Source organism: Ochotona curzoniae, unplaced genomic scaffold (assembly GCF_017591425.1).
Source record: "Ochotona curzoniae isolate NIBS_2020 unplaced genomic scaffold, NIBS_Ocur_1.0 contig_3622, whole genome shotgun sequence".
NCBI lineage: Eukaryota > Metazoa > Chordata > Mammalia > Lagomorpha > Ochotonidae > Ochotona > Ochotona curzoniae.
This window is the reverse complement of record NW_024465926.1, coordinates 4,352,255-4,366,001: the sequence shown is the minus strand read 5'-3', so window position 1 is coordinate 4,366,001 and position 13,747 is coordinate 4,352,255. Positions and strand designations below refer to the sequence as shown.

Sequence of the window (13,747 nt, the reverse complement as noted above, 5' to 3'; positions counted from 1 at the left end):
CTTTGAAGCGGAGGTAGTGATCCTGTCCCTGTCTGAGTTTCTTGAAGTATGGACCAAAAGCCGTTTTAAAAAATAATGTATTTTGGGGCACGGCGCCATGGCCTAGCAGCTAAAGTCCTCACCTTGAACACGCCGGGATCCCATATGGGCGCCAGTTCTAATCCCGGCTGCTCCACTTCCCATTCAGTTCCCTGCTTGTGGCCTGGGAAAGCAGTCAAGGACGGCCCAAGCCTTGGGACCCTGCACCCATGTGGGATACCCGGAAGAAAGTTCCTGGATCCTGGCTTTGGATGGGCAGACCATCGGCCGTTGCGGTCACTTGAGGAGTGAATCGGACGGAAGATCTTCCTCTCTCTCTCTTCCCCTCTGTATATCTGACTTTCCAATAAATAAATAAAATCTTTTAATAATAATAATAATGTATTTATTTGGAAGTCAGAGTTTCATTAAAGAAACAGGAGGAGAGGTCTTCCATCCACTGGTTCACTCCCCAAGTGGCTGCAGACATCTTGGTCTGAGCAAGGCCAGAGCCTAGACTCCAGGTCTCCCCATGAATGCAGGGCGCACACACTTGGGCCCTCTACCACTGCTCTCTCAGACCATTAGCATGGGGCTGGTGCTGTAGCCTAATGACTAAATCCTCACCTTGCATACACCGAGATCCCATCTGGGATCCTTCTGATGATTCACTCCCCAAGTGACCGCAACAGCTGGAGCTGAGCCAATCTGAAGCTAGGACCCAGGAGCCAGGAGCTCTTCCGGGTCTCCCATGCAGGTGCAGGGTCCCAAAGTTTTGGGCCGTCCTCAACTGCTTTCACAGACCACAAGCAGGGAGCTGGATGGGAAGCGGAGCTGCTGGGATTGGAACCGGCACCCATATGGGACCCTGGTGCATTCAAAGTGAGGACTTTAGCTGCTAGGCCACCATGCCAGTCCCAGATCAACTGATTTTTAACTGAATGAGAGATCTTGGCATCAAAAGAGAATAAAACAGGTTTTGAGCCTGGCTATTTAATTTTGTTCTCGATTTGCCAGATTTGAGATAGCATTGCTCCATAAACACCTTAATTGTGCTCTTCCGCTTTGTAGCAACACAGAGCATGGCTCGAGCGATGCATTTGTGACTTTATTTTTGCACATTTTTTTGTCTCTGCCTTTCTTGACTTCAGCTTTTTTGGCAGACAAATTCACATTCCTCCCTCGAGACCTGGTTCAAACATCCCTTTCTCTGTAATGTTTTTCCGACTGTGCCAGATAATCTCGCCCTGCCACTGGCCTGAGCACAGACGTACCAGTGTCTTACTTAGTGGAGAGAACAGAACAGACAGGCGGCCTGGAAGCTTTGAAAGCCCATCGCCCTTTATCCCCAAGGCCCGAGGCACCGCATCCCTAGGTGGAGCATCACGTGTACACAGAGAATCAAGTGGCTTGTGGTCCATAAGTACAGATGAAGAAAAGCCCAGGATTGGGATTCAGGATGCGTCCAAAGACAAGGTCAGGATACATCTGAACCCAGGATGGGTCAGGTGTATGCCACTTCCAAATGAGAGGAGACTGTCTGTGGTAGCGTTTTCCTGCGCGGCTACCCATGTGCGGGGGCAGCGGGAGGGACTGCCTCTCACCAGTCTCACCTACGAGCCTTCACTCTGTGCTGTCGGTGTGGCAAGATCAGCATCAGCAGATCCCATGCCTGGCGCCCTGGAACCCGAGAACAGACCTCATTCCGCACTCAGAAACAGGACTAGAGTTTGTGAGAAGCACTCATTCCCTTGACAACGTTCTGGAAGGCATTTTCTGCTCCAGGGTGTTGGAGGAAGTTTATGGCGGTGGATCCTGGATGCAGGAGGAGCCGGAGCACAAAGGTGGCTTGGGACTGTGGTCCAGAGTGCTGAAGCACAGCTCTTACTGAGCCCCCCTCGTGAAGGGCTGACTCCAGGACGTGTTCAGGCCTTGTGACATTCCTCCTCCCACCAACTCCTTTTCAAAAAAGGGGAAAATTTTAAAGGCCATTTTCTTAGCATTCCCTTGTTGTTTTGGTAGTGATTGGATGAAATGAGGAACAAACATTCTTACTTCCTGTTTGAATTTGGCAGGTCAGCTTTCTTAGAAAGTACACAAACTGGGCCAGGTACAGTAGCCTGGCAGCTAAAGTCCTCGCCTTGCACGCACTGGGATCCCATATGGGTGACCAGATCTAATCCAGCTGCTCCGCTTCCCAGCCAGCTCCCTGCTTGTGGCCTGGGAAAGCAGTCAAGGACGGCCCAAGCTTTGGGACCCTGCATCCGCATGGGAGACCAGGAAGAGGCTCCTGGCTCCTGGCTTTGGATAAATTTTAAAAGGGCATAAACCTTCCTTCTCTCGGCCCACATTGCGATGGAGAAAGTGGAAGAGAGTAGAAATGGGAACCTGCTTCTGTGGTGTTGCTCTTTCAAGAGGGAAGCTGTCTGAGAGCCCCAGTCAAAGCTGGTGTTTGCATGGGTGCGAGGGTAGAGGCAAAGCCTCTAGACGTGGCGCTGTCTGGCAGGTCGCGGCATGATTGCCTTCCTTTTATGTGTGTTCCCGAAGGGTCAGGGTGTGACCAGAACAAGGAGTCGGGCTTGTTTCATTCCAGAGGAATTTTTTGGCTTCCCAAGCTGCTGCATCATGATTCTGTCTCTGAACTCACTTCAGAAGTTGAACATGCATTTCCAAACCTTGTCTCCTAAGAGGTGAATTTTATTGACTGCTGCACTTTCAGAACTCTAAGAACTAGGTTTAAGTTCTCTAAATCCACGTCGTGTAAAAAATAGGAAGTTAGCCCCGCGAGTTGTGTCCGGTGCATCCCTGTGGCTCGTGGTTCGCTGCGGTGTGCCACCTGCTGACGCAGTCACAGTCCTGTGCACGTGCTGCCATGTTCCATCTTCTCACTTGAAGTCACTTCATACCGTGTGCCCACAGCTCAATGTGATGCTCATAATCGCTGTTTTAATAGCTTTGTGTTACATCATGTCACTGTTCGTGTAATTTGCTTTATCACTGTCCTATTTGACATTTTAACCTCAGGGGTTTTTTTCGTTTTCTTTTGAACATTGACAGTATAAATAAACCAGTAAAAGCCACTTGGGCTCCTCTTTCTTTGTGTTTTTTGGGGGTGAGGGTGAACCCATGTAGATCTACCTCGCAGGTCAGAACACAGATGCAGATTTGTAATTCTGGTGTTCTGAAGCCAGACTACCATCCAGGCAGGCTGGGCTACTGTGCGGCGACCTCACAGAGCGTCTCCGATTCCTTCCGAACATCCATTGCCGTTACTTTTTCACTTTTGGTAATAATTGCTCAAAGTTTCTATTTCGTACATCTGTTTGGCTTATTAAATGTATGTTCTCATAAAATTATTCAGAGCAGGGATGGACAAACTTTCTCTAGGAAGGTCAGGAATGTTTTAGGCTTTGCAGGGCACATGAGAACCCTGCCACCTATATTTTTCATGTTAAAATAAAAGAAACCACGTGTAGGGGACCGATGTTGTGGATAAGTGGGATAAGCTGCTATGTGTAACACTGGCACCCCATATGAGCACTGCAATTCCTGCTGTTCTACTTCCAGTCAACTCCCTACTGATGTGCCTGGGTCCATAGCAGAAGATGGCCCGAGTGCTTTGGGTCCCCGTGCCCCTGTGGGCAATCTGGATGCACCTCTGTGTTCCTGCCCAAAGCCCGACTCAGCCCACGCTGTTGAAGTCATTTGAGGAATGAACAAACGAAACTTGGACAGGAAAGCTTTGAGCTCTTCAGATCCCTCTGAGTGTGGCACACGGTCTTGCTGGCTCTCTGTGCCCATCTCCTGCAGAACTGAGAGCCAAGGCTCGTCCTGCCAGTTTCTCCCCTCTCTGCTCCCCCAGCTCCAGTCTCGTGTTTCTCCCATTGTGTTGTTCTGTGTGTATCCTCATTCTTCTCCTGCATTTTTAAAATCTTTTCCCTTCTCTCCTGGATCCTTTGCTCTAGCATGAAGATCTGTGTCCTTTTCCCAGTGCCTGGCATATTGCTGATGCGCAGATGTGGGATGAAGGCGGCTGTTCAGTGCTCTCCAACAGGTGCACCTTCCCTTGGCTTTACAGCGCGTGTGCTTGTGTGTGTATGCAGCCTCACCTCCTCTTTTGGGCTTGATTCTGCCATTAGGCTTGTCTCATCACTCCATTAAAATAATTCATGGCCTTCCTTAAAAATTTGCAAATTGTAATTGCCAAATGACATGAGGGAGACTCTAAGTATTTTTCTTCGTTGCCCTATCTGCCGTACTTGCTTACCGCTGTTGGGGATTTTGTTGACTCTTGGTGTTTCTTGGCTTCTGTGACGCCTTTGTCCTGTTTCCCTGACAGTCTGCCTCCAGCCTGATCAGGCGTGAGATTCTGTCCTCAGCCAATGCATCTCCCATGGCAATGCCATTGCTCCAATGTCACACAGCACAGCCTCACCCACCCTCCTCCCAATCCCCACGCCTTTAGGTTCAATAGCCGGCTGCCTGGCCACCTTACACCTGCCTACTGGAGCCCAGCTCGCTCTTCCCCCAGGTAGTCTGTCCTTTGTTAGCCATGCTGGCTGATCTGTGATGCCAGATTGCCCAGGTGAACGCTGGCAGTCATCTGAGATGCCACTGCTCCCTCCTTCCCCAGCTGGCAGTGGATCTCTGAGCTCTTTGTCTTGCCTTCACTATCGCCACTGCCCCTGCCAAGTGCCAGCTTCCATTTGTGCTGAGTTGTGACAGGGCACCTTATTGGCCCGTTTGCCTCCATGCTCAGCCCCCACCAGTCTTCCATGCAACTGCTACAAGGAACCAGATTCCAGAATGTAATGGGATAATGTTTAAAACTCATGTATTTGGAGCCAGGGTTGACTCGGCTCCAGGGCAGGAAAAATACCCAAGAGCCTGGAGTGCCTTGTGCCAAAGTAAGATGGGCTCAAGCACATTGGCTGTCTGAGAGGACACTGGCGCCAGCCTGAGAGAAGTCCAGTGACCCAACTGCAAGAAAATAAGTAAGGCTGACATTTTGTCATAATCCGTGAGCATCATGTGTCAATGAACGAAAAAGTTAGTGTGTGGATGATGAATAAATTACTAAATGAAGGAGAGGAGGCAAGTCGTTTTTATAGAACTTCAACTGTTGTATGTAGAAGAAACAGACTAGAAAAGCATCATTGGAATAGCACGGTAGTAATTACTGCATGCAGCATCCACCAGTGGACGTTAAAATTAGTGGACAAAGTTTCAGGAGAAAAAGGACATTTGTCTATTCTTAGATTATCTCCTCTGGTATATTTCGTGATTATACAGGGAAAAATAATAATTTTACAGTAGAGAAACTCCAACAGATACCAGCCAACCCCTCCTGTCAGCAGGGAGGGATAAGATGTGCAGCAAAGGGCAATGTTCCTGCCCATGGTGCACAGGCTCAGTGTATTCTAAGAAATGAAACAGGTGCTGGCGCTGTGGTCTGTGGGCAAAGCTGCCTCCTCACTGCCAGTATCCCACACGGGCACCAGTTCAGGTCTCAGCTGCTCCGCTTCCCAGCTACCTTCCTGTTAATGACCTAGGGGAGCAAGTGGGGATGGCCCAAGTGTTCGGGTCCCTGCCACCCCTGTGGGAAGTCCAGGTGAAGCCCTGGCTCTTGGCTTTGGCCTTGCCCAGCCCTAGCTGTTGCCACCATCTGGGAAGCGAACCAGCAGATTGAAGATTTTCTGTCTTTGGCTGTCTCTTTCTGCATCTCCGTAAGTCTACCTTTCAAATAAATAAAGTCTAAAAAAAGGGGAAAAAATAGAAGAAGAAATAAAACAAGCTCAAATTGAAGAATGCTGTACATAACCATTGAGTAGAACCTGTCAAAGTGTTAAAGTGGTGAAAGACAAGGTCATCTGGGTGCCATTTATTTTCTACTTGGTGAAGGAAGGGTGTACAGGCATTTTATATAGTTTTTAAAAATACACACAAAAAACCTTTATGTCTGAACTTGATTCAAAGTGACCGTTAGAAAGAAACAGCAGACTCCTGTTGCTGAGGCTCCGTTGCTCTCAGGGTAGAGTCACGTCCTGTGTGTGATGCACAGGTCCTCAGGGATGGCTTCCTCCCCCGCCCCACGCAGCTTTACTTCCTGCTGTCTGGCCTTGCTGCAGCCTTGCAACTCCTGCCTGGAATGACAGGACTGCGCTCCCACTGTGTGCCTGTGAGCACCTGCTTGTCATGTTCATGGTGACCATTTGGTCTCCTGCAGGTGGTGGCCGTCCCTCAGCCTTTTCCCGTGTGTCACAAGCATGGAGCAGTTTATAGAATCTCTCCTGACTCTGGTTTGCTGGGTTTCTGATGATGAGGTTGAGGCTGTGTGTATGACAGCGTCCTGTCAGGAGGCCCCTGTTCTGTCCCTACACAGTGCTGTTCACTTTGGACACATAATCACGAAGCATCATCTAGATTTAATGCGCTATTTTACTCTTTGGGTACTAAGAAGGAATTTATAGATGATAAAGGAATTTGAGATGGTAAGCAATCCATTTCTCATCAACTGGCATTCATTAATTTAATCACCTATTTATATCTGTATTCCATGTTAGACTCTGAAAGTTTAGACTTGAGCAGCTGGATGGTACAAGTTAGTGAAAACTGGGAGAGGAGGAAGGGAATGGGGTATCCATGAGGCATGACGCTAGAGGCTTCCCATGTGTGACTTTAAAAACACTTGGAAATGAGTTGTAACATTTCATTTTGCTAGTATTAACTCTACTAATACATTGAAAGGTAAGAATCAAAGATGAGCTTAGTTTTCCTGTAATGTGGTTTCCACAAACTTTTCTGGAGATGTGGTTAGAAATGGTGGTTGTCGGTTCCTCACGAGCGAGGGCTGTAGCTGGGTGAGCTCTGCCTTCGGAATCCGTGCTTCAGTCTTGACCTTGTGCTTGGGTCAGTGCTGCAGCTGGTACTGCAAAGCAGGGCAGTGTATCCTCTAGTGCCACTTTCAGTGGTTTGGCTGGACTTTGTGTGTTTCATTTCTGCCCTGTGGTCGCAGGTCTCACACCCGGGGGTGTGTTGCCTTTCCCTCTTGCTATCCCCCAGGTATGTGTACAAGTTTCCTTGGGTGCTCCTGCTTAAGCGGTGACTCAGTTACTATGTTCTTTTCAGAAAACATAATCTTTAAGAGAAAGTTCTCCTTTGCTCAATCCCAGGGATACTCAGCGGTGCACAATTGCTATTCTCATATTTCCTCTAGATACTGATGGAATTGGGCATAGTTCCGCAAAGCAGAGCTAAATATACAAGGCTGTATTTCATCTTCAAAGTGGTTGATGTGACATCGAGAGGACAATGGAGCACATTTTTGTGAGTGCTCAAGTGTTGCTTGATCAAGGGAAGGGTGGTGTTCGGAAAGGAACTGGCGAGGCAACAAGGAGTTGTTTGTGCACCCAGTGCTTTGAAGGTGGGTCTGCTCACCCTCGTTCCTGTGCTGGGGGCTGCTGAGGAGTAAGCCTTAGTTTCCCTAAAACCTGCCCTAGATCTTGTGTTTTTCTGTTACATGGGGCTGATGATTTTCCCAGGAGAGGCAGTGGTAAATGGTGGGGACAGAGTGGTGAAGCAGTGGGAGGCAGAGTTCAGGTAGGCTTATTCACAATCCGTAAACCTATTCCCGGCCTCAGAGTCCAATTCCCATTTGGGCCTCAGCCCAGAGATGATTGCGATGTGAGTATTGATTAGCTTCCGAAGCTAGTTGAACACTGGCACATTAAATCCTTGCATATCTGACTTTGTGTCACACCGTGGGTTGATGTTTGAGAAGGAAGCATCACCTTGTGACCAGTGAGATGTGTAGGAAGTGAGATGACCAGTGAGTGATCAGTGAGATGTTCAGTGGTATTGTCTCTTTCTTCATTTTATTTGAGTGGCAGAAAAAAAAATTCTCATCCCCTGGTTCACTTCTCGGATGTCCTCAACAGCTGAATTATTGTCACGAGCCAGGAACTCAGTTTCCATCTCCCCACAGGAGTGGCAAGAGCCCAACTGCTTAAGCTATCACCCAGTGCCTCCTGGGGTGAGCATTGGCAGGTGAACCAGGAGCCGTGCAGGCTCTCAAAACCAGACATGCTGATATGCAATATAGGTATCCCACGTAGTATGTATATTATTTTTTCCTTTAGATTTGTCTATTTCTTTGAAAGAGTTACAGAAAGAGAAGGAGAGATAAAGGGAGAGAAAGCTTCCATCTTGTTCCTTCCCTAGGTGGCTGCAATGGCCAGGGCTGGGCAAAGCCAACACCAGGAGCTTAATCCCAGTCTCTGACATGAGCAGCAGGGGTCAGAGTACTTGGACCATCCTCTGCTGCTTTTCCAGATGTATTAGCAGGGAGCAGGCTTAGAAGTTGAACAGCCAGGAAGTGACCTAGCTCATGGGATGCCAGCCACACAGGCAGCAGGTTTACCTGCCTAGCCACAACACTGGTCCCCACTCAGTGCCTCAAGCACTGTACTGAGTACCCACTCCATGATGTCATTGCAGAGCAGTCATGAGATCCTTTGATTTCAGTCAAATGCAAATAGTACATGACATTTGCAGGGTTAAAATGCATAGGTTCCCTATCCTGGCAGTGTTCCTTATCAGCTCATTAAATATTTGTCAAGTGCTCATTTGGTATCAGACTTAATAAGTCAGGGAGTGGAATCAGAAAAAAAAAAAAAGTCAAGTTCCTGTTTTCATGGATGTTGACATTAAGCAAACATGATTTATTAGCTAGTGATAGGTTCCATGAAGAAAGTTAAAGCAGGGAGAGGGAGCAAGGCTTTGCCTTAAGCTGGGTCCCTGGGCTGCTCTGTGGGTCTCTGTTACTGTAGCAGCCCTTTGTCCCATAAAGAAATAACCTGTGGGAAGATGGGATAAACTAGAGAACTTTGTATATGTACACTCTTAGACTTGACCAAACTGGTCTGGGTTGGATGGCATCTGAAAATCTGCTTAAAATCCATTCTATTGATTAGTCATTTCCAGAATCTGTGTAAGAGGAAAACATCTTTTTGGTAAGAACTGGAGGCCGAGAGATGTGAATGGAGGGAAGGTAGACGAGATGAAAGTAAAGGAATAGTGCTGAGTCCCACTCTTGCGGCAGTGCAGCTCTAGGGCAGCAAGAGCAACAAGGGGCGCAGAGCCCATTCCCGTTTTCCATGTGTTGCAGGTGCACCGATGCGGGCTGGTGGCAGCCCCTGGCAGGTCACACAGTCCATCCCTGTCCTGTCACGGTGTTTCTTGGCCTTCCTCAGTACTCCCTGACCTGGCTTTGTTATGCAGGAGGAATATGTTGATGCTCCATTAGCTTGTGGCACTTCATGGTGCTGTGAAGAGAGGAGCTTGCTGCAGGCCCCGGGCACCCAGTACACAATTCCAGTGCATCTGTCCCAGACCCTGGTCACGGGGTGGGCGTCTGTGTAGATGCTTTTCTTCCAGACACATGGAAATCTGGATGATAGAAACTAAGAGCTAGGCAGGGTTCTGCTCTGCCCTCAAAGCTGTGCCAGGAGAGGCCCGTGTGGAGATCTTAACTAATCTTTCAGGAAATTGAATTGGGGCCAAAAAGATCCTTAAAAATATTTTTAAAAACAAACAAAAACAGCTTTTTTTTTTTAAAAAAAATTATTTGTTCTTATTGCAAAGGCAGATATACAGAGAGAAGGAGAGTCAGAAAGATCTTCCGTCCGATGGTTTACTTCATCATAGCCACAATGGCTGGAGCTGAGCTGATCTGAAGCCAGGAGCCAGGAACTTCCTCCAGGTCTCCCACGTGAGTGCAGGGTCCCAAGGCTTTGGGCCAACATATACTACTTTCCCAGGCCACAGCAGGGAGCTTGAAGGGAAGTGGAGCAGCTGGGACATTAACCAGCACCCATATGGGATCCCAGTGCATGCTAGGTGAGGGCTTCAGCCACTAGGCTATCACACCAGGCTATAAACAAAAAAGACTTTTTATAACCACTTTAGGTTTATGACAAAACTGAACAGAAGGTTCAGAAATCTTTCTCCTCCCTGTGACCCCACCCATACACAGCCCCCTGCGTGATCAGCACACTTCACTGGAGAGTGTGCATGTGGGCGACAGTGCTGTCACCCGGAGACCTCCATGTAGGTGAGCGTCTCTCAGAGTTGGGCATCATGGCTGTGAGCTAATGGATGATGGCATGTATTGATCACTGTCGTACCTGTTGGTTGTTTCACTACCCAGAAATCTTGTAGCCTGAAGATCCATTTTGATGTGACCCTCAGGAGCTCATGAAGTCAAAAAAGGAATGGTAGGGGACATCTGTAAACACCACCGCGCTGGGCATTCATCTGGCTTACGGGGACAGTGACAGGACGAGCCCAGACTCCTCACCTTGCACCCTAAGAGTCTGGGCTTGACTGCTACACAACTGCAGGGGCATGACTCATTTGGAACCAGCTGCGTCATATTCATGAGTTAGCCCAGCTTCGCTGTGCAACTTGACTTCTTGGACATAACTTGGCTTGAAACCTGTTTGAGGACATTGCCTTGCTTTTATTGGCAACTACTTTTGCATGAGAGGGGAGGAAAAGTCACTTAGGTTTACTCTCTGTCATTGTCCCATCAACCCCATTTAGAAATGTGTCTACAATGATTCTGGGGAGAGAGGAGCAGTCTGGCTTCTCTGGGCTGTTGTATCTGATGTACTGACCACCGTCAGACTGGGCATACCCTGCGCCTGCGCATCACTTTGGTTGTATTATGGTTCCTAAAAAGTTACAGACCACGGCATGAATGTGAAACCAGCTTCATTAGCATGGCAACCAGCAACATTTATTTTCTTTGAAGACTTTTTTTTTTTTAATTGTCAGTGTTGTTAGGAGCCCAGGAAGGGAAGAGGCCTGGAATCGGCTGTGTGCTGTCTTCCACTTATGAATGAGAAAAAGGAGTAAGAGAGAGGTTCTTGTCCTGGGACATGGACCATCCAGGAAGATTGTACCAATGACACAGAGTCAGCCCATTCTGTAGTGCTCCCACTTATTTCTGGGTTGTACTCAAGGGGAGATTCTCAAGGTTTAAGACTGCTGCATTGTCTGAGCCAGCTCTGTAAAGTGACATTGCCTAAGCGGTCAGGTGAATTGTGACTTCAGCAGGTCTGTGGAGAACTCGGTGGCTTCGGGGTGGGGGAGCAGCACCAAGAGCGGCTGACATGTAGCCAGCTCCACAGCGTGGGTGCTTGGTTGCCAGCCCCTTCGCTTAGCTGTTGTGTTGTTATTCATTGGCTTATTCAGTACAGAGGTAGAAGCATTGTGCAAGCTAAGAAAATGCTAGATTACGGGAAAATTCGTGGAGAAAATGGAGCTAAAGAAGAGAGGACAATTCATTAGTAAAAACTAGAAAAATTAGATTATACTGAAGGAAAGAAATGGGAAACAGAAGGTGGAGTGTGAGAGAGTTAAACTGTGGGGTTGGAGAAACTGAAGACAAAGGGAGAGGGAGGCAGGTGTGCAGGCTGCTGCTGCTTCCCACGGAGGAGGGAGGCGGGGGCTTGAGATGCTGCGTGAAGCTCGCCATCGGAAGTGCGTGTGAATGGCTCCACGGTCACGGGACTGGCACCTGCTCTCCCTCGCTCCCTGCTCTGGGCAGGCAGATGATTGTCACTGCAGACTGGTGGGGTCTGTGTACTGTCACCCACCATGGGGTTTGAGCACTGCCCCGGGGAGTGTGAATTAGAAATTCAACGATTGGCAGTGCAGTTGGTGTCTGTTATCATAAATCACTGGGGCCTGAATTTATTAATGTCTTTTTAAAATTTCATTTTTCTAGTAATTGATGTTAACACATTTTACAAAATATTCAGCAAGAATGTGTTAGAAACGCAAAGCCACATTTAAGAAGCCTTGGTTAACCCCTTGCTGCTCCTCCCCAGAGCGTGCTGCGGGCCTCCAGGTCAAGACGGGCTTGTTTGGCAGGATCTCCCGCTGATTTGGGTGAACTGAAGTTGGGGAGGCCCTGGCCGTTGGTCCCTTCGGTCTGGGCCCTCCACCGTAGAGTAACTAGAAAGACAAGTCTTTCAGATTGTGGCAGTTGAGATACTCAAATACTGCTGTCAATTTAAAAAAATTTATTTTGGAGTCACTGTTACTTTCTTCACTTTGTTTTCTGTGTTCCAAAAATCTAATTCTTCATTGTCTTCATTATACTATCATAGAAGTCTGAATACCAATAATGGGTTTAAAGGCTGTTGCTACTCGGATCCCAATATTTGAAGAGGGAGTTACGTGTCACTTAAAGTGACACATATCTACACCATCCCAGGATCTAGCAGAGCTGCCTTTCAGCTGCGTGCTACAAAGTAACTTTAAAATTCACTGCAATATATGTGTTTAGAAACCTTAAATATTCTTGGAAAAGAGTATCAGTGATATCTTTTCATCTTAGCTAAGAAACAAGTTTTTAAACAAGGCACATAAAACTGTTGATAATGAAAAAAGTATTCTTCAGCTGTTCTTCATCTTTTGTAGTATATATTAAAAAAAGGTCAGGCCCAGCGCAGTAGCCTAGTGGCTAAATTCTTCACCTTGCATGCACTGGGATCCCATATGGGCACTGGTTTTAATCCCAGCAGCCCCACTCCCCATCCAACTCCCTGCCTGTGGCCTGGGAAAGCAGTCGAGGACAGCCCAAAGCTTTGGGACCCTGCACCCGTGTGGGAGACCTAGAGGGAGTTCCTGACTCCTGGCTTCGGATCAGCTCAGCTCCAGCTGTTGTAGCCACTTGGGGAGTGAACCATCGGATGGAAGATCTCCTCTCTGTATATCTGACTTTCCAATAAAATTTAAAAATAAATCTTTTTTTTAAAAAAAGCCTACCAGGGCCCAGCGCGGTGGCGCAATTGGTTAAAGGTCCTCACCTTGCACGCCCGGGATCCCATATGGGCGCCGGTTCTAATCCCGGCAGCCCCGCTTCCCTTCCAGCTCCCTGCCTATGGCCTGGGAAAGCAGTCGAGGACGGCCCAGAGCTTTGGGACCCTGCACCCGCGTGGGAGACCCGGAAGAGGCTCCTGGCTTCGGATCGGCATAGTATCGGCCCGTTGCGCTCACTGGGGGAGTGAATCATCGGACGGAAGATCTTCCTCTCTGTCTCTCCTCTCTGTATATCTGCCTTTCCAATGAAAAAATAATAAAAATAAATCTTTTAAAAAAAAAAGCCTACCAGAGAAATGATACCAAGAATGTTTAAAGAATTCCTGTGTCTGTACAGGGTAGCTAATCAGCAGAGTGAGCAAGAGACATCGCCCAAGCAGGTGTCGTCAGAAATGAGCAGCCCAGGCCTGTGAAGCTGGCACCCGGGCAAGGAGGCAAACGCAGAACTTTGGGTGGGCGGGCGATGAGAGTTTACAGATCCATGTGCACTTGGAAGAGGTGGTGAGCTGCTCCCACTTCTGCCAGCGGTGTGCCCAAGGGAATGCTCGGCCACTGTGCCTAAACAGATGCGTACGATTACAGTCCAGCAACGCTGCCAGCTCGTAGTACCAGGGACCTGGAAGCAACCCAGAGGCTGACAATGGTGAAATGTCATCTAGCGGAAAAAAACAAAGACCCAGGGCGACACTTATGCCTTGATAAGATTGCGAACAGCTTGAAATGTAGATAAGTCTGATAATAAAGAAGCAGCAAGGGAACATTGGTCATCAGGAATTCGGAGGATACTTCTGTCGGGCAGAAAGCAGGCTTTGGGAGGTCTGAGCTTTGGTTTGGGGGT

General features: G+C 48.2%; 1 protein-coding gene across 7 annotated transcripts in view; it reads left to right on the top strand.

The window, feature by feature from the left end:
• The window catches only part of GAN (gigaxonin), a 47,629-nt gene that overhangs the window by 10,248 nt on the left and 23,634 nt on the right, over positions 1-13,747 (top strand). The gene's annotated exons all lie outside the window — the stretch shown is intronic.